Raw genomic sequence first — 6,000 nt, 5'->3', positions numbered from 1 at the left:
CTTCCAGAACAAGCGTTCGTGGTTCCTGCGCTCCAGGTCCGCTACCTGGTGAAACTCGACTTCCAGAACAAGCGCTCTGTGGCTTCTGCGCTGCAAGTCCGCTACCTAGTGAAACTCGACTTCCAGAACAAGCGCTCGTTGTTTCTGCGCTCCAGGTCCGCTACCTGATGAGACTCGACTTTAGGGACAAGCGCTTCGTATTTCCTGCGCTCCAGGTCCGTTACCTGGTGAAACTAGACATCCAGAACGAGCGCTCCGTGATTCCAGCGCTCCAGGTCCGCTACCTGGTGAAACTCGACTTCCAGAACAAGCGTTCGTGGTTCCTGCGCTCCAGGTCCGCTACCTGGTGAAACTCGACTTCCAGAACAAGCGCTCTGTGGCTTCTGCGCTGCAAGTCCGCTACCTAGTGAAACTCGACTTCCAGAACAAGCGCTCGTTGTTTCTGCGCTCCAGGTCCGCTACCTGATGAGACTCGACTTTAGGGACAAGCGCTTCGTATTTCCTGCGCTCCAGGTCCGTTACCTGGTGAAACTAGACATCCAGAACGAGCGCTCCGTGATTCCAGCGCTCCAAGTCCGCTACCTGGTGAAACTCGACTTCAGGAACAAGTGCTCCGAAGTTTCTGAGCTCAAGGTCCACTACCTGGTAAAACTCGACTTCCAGGACATGAGGGGAACGAGGAGGAGGAGGACGAGGATTTCTGCATAGTGAGTGAAATATTTTTATAATATTTGATGACCATTGTAATTATATTTTATCTCAAATTTTTTAAACTTGTCATGTTTACAATAAATTATTTCAATTCATTTTTGGCGCAATCTCATATTCAGTAGCTATAAATGCGCTAATAAAATTAATTATATTAATTATTAATTAATTAATAATATTAATCCTTACATAATATTTTTGATGTATTCTTATACTGAAATTATTTATTACTATTGAAGGTATAACCCGAGATGGTGAGCGGTGGTTGGAGGTGGTCGGAGGTGGACAAGGAGGAGGACGAGCAAGAAGAGGAGAGCAAGGTGGACGAGGAGGACGAGGATTTGTGCTCGGTGAGTAAAACATTTTTATAATATTTGATGGCAATTGGAATTATATTTCATCTGAAATATTTCAAACTTCTCATGTTTACAATACATTATTTCAATTCATTTTTTGAGCAAGCACAAATTCAGTAGCTATAATTGCGCTAATAAAATTTATTTTATTATCAATTAATTAATGATTCATATTGATCCTTACACAATATTTTTTATGTGTTCTTATACTGATAATATTTATTACTATTCCAGGTATAACCCGAGGTGTTTAGCGGTGGTCACTGGAGGTGGTTGGGAGTGGCTGGAGGTGGTCGTTGGTGGACGAGGAGGACGAGGATTTGTGCTCGGTGAGTTAAAAATTTTTATGATATTTAATGACAATTATCATTATATTTTATTAAAAATTTTTCAAACTTGTCATGTTTACAACAAATTATTTCAATTCATTTCTCCCGCAAGCACAAATTCAGTAGCTATCAATGCGCTAATAAAATTTATTGTATTATTAATTAATATATTAATTATATTAATGCTTATACAATATTTTTGATGTGTTTTTATATTGACAATATTTATTACTATTCAAGGTATAACCCGTGGGGGTTAGCGGTGGTTGTTGGATGTGGTTAGCGGTGGTTGGAGGTGGTCAGAGGTGGACGAGGAGGAGGACGAGAATGACGAGGAGAACCAGATGGAGGAGGAGGACAAGGATTTGTGCTCGGTGAGTTTAACATTGTTATAACATTGATTGACAATTATCATTTTGTTTTATTTAAAATTTTTCAAACTTGTCATGTTTACAATAACTTATTTCAATTCATTTTTCGCGCAATCACAAGTTCAGTAGCTATAATTGCGCGACTAAAATTTATTTTATTATTAATTACTTAATTAATTCTATTAATCCTTACACATAATTTTTGATGTGTTCTTATACTGATAATATTTATTACTATTCCAGGTATAACCCAAGGTGGTTATTGGTGGTCGCTGGAGGTGGTTGGCGCTGGTTGGAGGTGGTCGGAGGTGGCTGACGTGGTTGTCGGTCATAGTACGCGGCTGGAGGACTAGAAGAAGGCAGGGGATGAGGACCAAGTAGAAGTAGGAGTAAGTGTAGGAGTAGGAGTCGGGAGTGTTGGAACTTGAAGTAGGAGTAGGAGTTGGAGTAGGAGTGTTAGGAGTTGGGGTAGGAGTAGCAGTAGAAATAGAAGTAGAAGTAGAACTAAGAGTAGCAATAGAAGTAGTAGTAGTAAGAGTAGGAGTAGGAGTAGAAATAGGGGTAGTAGGAGTAGGAGTAGGAGTAGGTTGGAGTACCCTACCCTACCCTACCCTATCCTACCCTGACCTTCCCTACCCTATACCCTACCCTACCCTACCCTACCCTATGCCCTTCCCTATCCTAACCTACCCTACCCTACCCTACCCTACCCTACCCTCCTCCTATACTCCTACTTCTACTCATACTCCTACTTCTACTTCAATCTTACTCCTACTTCTACTACGATCTTACTCCAACTCTTGATCCTACTCCTATTCCTACTCTCACTCTTGAACCTACTCCTTATCCTACTTCTATACCTATTCCTACTCCTGATACCACTCCTATTCCTACTCCTAATTCTGAATATTAATGTTACGGGATATAGAATTGAATCCCACATCGAAACTAACAATTCTTTTATTGTCATATTATAGCCGATTATAGTAGATAATCTAGTATGTTTCCTACAAAATTATAAAATTTATAGTTTGCATCACTAATTAATCATGAATGCATCGTATATATCGATGTCGTACATGGACCGCATATACATTTATACTTTTTGGTCTCTGCATCATTATTGCATCTGATCTATTTGTATTCATGATCTATGTGTACATTCTTCTCTCGGGTACCTATACTTTAAATAAATCACTGTTTTGCTACGAATTTTGAAAGATATTTATTCGCATTATTAATTTTTTGTATCACCAACAAGTCGGTAAGTACACTCAGGCCAAGTACTGGCTTGGGCTTATCATTGCGAAGACTGTGTTACTGAGAAGGTGAATGCAGCCAGCATCACGTCGAAATCGGAAACTCTCTGATGTTCTGCGATAAGTTCTTAACTCTATCGTTGGAATATCTCACGCAGCAATTTTCGGTTGTCACATCTGAGCCCACAAGGGCAACTGTCGTTATATTCTTTATCCAATGGTAAGGCTAACCCCTTTGCATTTTTGACGAAAATTTTCGGCTCTTTGTGAAGGGCTGGAATAAAATCTTTCCTGCACTATACCGACGTAATTTTGCGAGAGAAATCGATTAGGGGCAGGCCCGATACGCTGCGATCGACGCATCAAAAGTTACAGCCAAAAAACGAGAACCCGAGTTTTCGACATTTTTTAGCAGGTGCTATTTTGCTCGCCGTTTCTCTGCTCTTGGTTCCACGCTCTTTTTGCTGCGTTTTCTGAGTTCCTGATGGTCCAATTGGTCAGGTACGGGTCATTTCAATCGAATCTGAGACCAAAAATTTTCGGCTCGAAAAATGAAGAAAAAGTAAGGCTAACCCCTTTGCATTTTTGGCGAAAATTTTCGCGGTTTTGAAAAGTGCTCGAATAAATTCTTTTCTGCACTATACCGACGTAATTTTGCGAGAGAAATCGATTGGGCGCAGTCCCAATACGCTGAGATCCACGCATCAAAAGTTACAGCCAAAAAACGAGAACCCGAGTTTTCGACATTTTTTAGCAGTTGCTATTTTGCTCGCCGTTTCTCTCCTCTTGGTTCCACGCTCTTTTTGCTGCGTTTTCTGAGTTCCTGATGGTCCAATCGGTCAGGTAAGGGTCATTTCAATCGAATCTGAGACCACAAATCATTGGCTCGAAAAATGAAGAAAAAGTAAGGCTAACCCCTTTGCATTTTTGGCGAAAATTTTCGCGGTTTTGAAAAGTGCTCGAATAAATTCTTTTCTGCACTATACCGACGTAATTTTGCGAGAAAAATCGATTTTGCGCAGTCCCAATACGCTGAGATCCACGCATCAAAAGTTACAGCCAAAAAACGAGAACCCGAGTTTTCGACATTTTTTAGCAGGTGCTATTGTGCTCGCCGTTTCTCTCCTCTTGGTTCCACGCTCTTTTTGCTGCGTTTTCTGAGTTCCTGATGGTCCAATTGGTCAGGTAAGGGTCATTTCAATCGAATCTGAGACCAAAAATCATTGACTCGAAAAATGAAGAAAAAGTAAGGCTAACCCCTTTGCATTTTTGGCGAAAATTTTCGCGGTTTTGAAAAGTGCTCGAATAAATTCTTTTCTGCTCTATACCGACGTAATTTTGCGAGAGAAATCGATTGGGCGCAGTCCCAATACGCTGCGATCGACGCATCAAAAGTTACAGCCAAAAAACGAGAACCCGAGTTTTCGACATTTTTCAGCAGGTGCTATTTTGCTCGCCATTTCTCTCCTGTTGGTCCTACGCTCTTTTCTCTTCGATTCTTGAGTTCCTGAGGGTCCAATTGGTCAGGTAAGGGTCATTTCAATCGAATCTGAGACCAAAAATTTTCGGCTCGAAAAATGAAGAAAAAGTAAGGCTAACCCCTTTGCATTTTTGGCGAAAATTTTCGCGGTTTTGAGAAGTGCTCGAATAAATTCTTTTCTGCACTATACCGACGTAATTTTGCGAGAGAAATCGATTGGGCGCAGTCCCAATACGCTGAGATCCACGCATCAAAAGTTACAGCCAAAAAACGAGAACCCGAGTTTTCGACATTTTTTAGCAGGTGCTATTTTGCTCGCCGTCTCTCTCCTCTTGGTTCCACGCTCTTTTTGCTGCGTTTTCTGAGTTCCTGATGGTCTAATCGGTCAGGTAAGGGTCATTTCAATCGAATCTGAGACCACAAATCATTGGCTCGAAAAATGAAGAAAAAGTAAGGCTAACCCCTTTGCATTTTTGGCGAAAATTTTCGCGGTTTTGAAAAGTGCTCGAATAAATTCTTTCCTGCACTATACCGACGTAATTTTGCGAGAGAAATCGATTGGGCGCGATCCCAATACGCTGCAATCAACGCATCAAAAGTTACAGCCTAAAAACCAGAACCTAAGATTTCGACATTTTTCAGCAGGTGCTTTTTTGCTCGCCGTTTCTCTCCTCTTGGTCCTACGCTCTTTTTGCTGCGTTTTCTGAGTTCCTGATGGTCCAATTGGTCAGGTAAGGGTCATTTCAATCGAATCTGAGACCAAAAATCATTGACTCGAAAAATGAAGAAAAAGTAAGGCTAACCCCTTTGCATTTTTGGCGGAAATTTTCGCGGTTTTGAAAAGTGCTCGAATAAAATCTTTCCTGCACTATTCTGACGTAATTTTGGGGGCGAAATCGATTGGGCGCAGTCCCAATACGCTGAGATCGACGTATCAAAAATAACAGCCAAAAAACGAGAACCCGAGTTTTCGACATTTTTTAGCAGGTGCTATTTTGCTCGCCATTTCTCTCCTGTTGGTCCTACGCTCTTTTCTCTTCGATTCTTGAGTTCCTGAGGGTCCAATTGGTCAGGTAAGGGTCATTTCAATCGAATCTGAGACCAAAAATTTTCGGCTCGAAAAATGAAGAAAAAGTAAGGCTAACCCCTTTGCATTTTTGGCGAAAATTTTCGCGGTTTTGAAAAGTGCTCGAATAAATTCTTTCCTGCACTATACCGACGTAATTTTGCGAGAGAAATCGATTGGGCGCGATCCCAATACGCTGCAATCAACGCATCAAAAGTTACAGCCAAAAAACCAGAACCTAAGCTTTCGACATTTTTCAGCAGGTGCTCTTTTGCTCGCCGTTTCTCTCCTCTTGGTCCTACGCTCTTTTTGCTGCGTTTTCTAAATTACTGATGGTCCAATTGGTCGGGTAAGGGTCATTTTAATCGAATCTGAGACCAAAAATTTTCGGCTCGAAAAATGAAGAAAAAGTAAGGCTAACCCCTTTGCAT

At 41.3% G+C, this 6,000-nt stretch overlaps 1 long non-coding RNA gene across 2 annotated transcripts; it reads left to right on the top strand.

The window, feature by feature from the left end:
- Positions 1–674: 674 nt before the first annotated feature.
- On the top strand, positions 675–1,769 carry LOC124293169. 2 transcript variants are annotated; one of them, XR_006903115.1, is made up of 4 exons: positions 675–707; positions 948–1,058; positions 1,299–1,393; positions 1,634–1,763. It is a non-coding gene; the product is annotated as an uncharacterized LOC124293169 (long non-coding RNA). The 2 variants fall into 2 exon arrangements; XR_006903116.1 differs by lacking the exon at positions 1,299–1,393 and having other exon boundaries at positions 1,634–1,769.
- Positions 1,770–6,000: the final 4,231 nt, after the last annotated feature.

Source organism: Neodiprion lecontei, chromosome 2 (assembly GCF_021901455.1).
Source record: "Neodiprion lecontei isolate iyNeoLeco1 chromosome 2, iyNeoLeco1.1, whole genome shotgun sequence".
In the NCBI taxonomy this organism is placed as follows: Eukaryota; Metazoa; Arthropoda; class Insecta; order Hymenoptera; family Diprionidae; genus Neodiprion; species Neodiprion lecontei.
The sequence above is the reverse complement of the archived record's forward strand: the minus strand, read 5'-3'. Positions and strand labels throughout refer to the sequence as shown.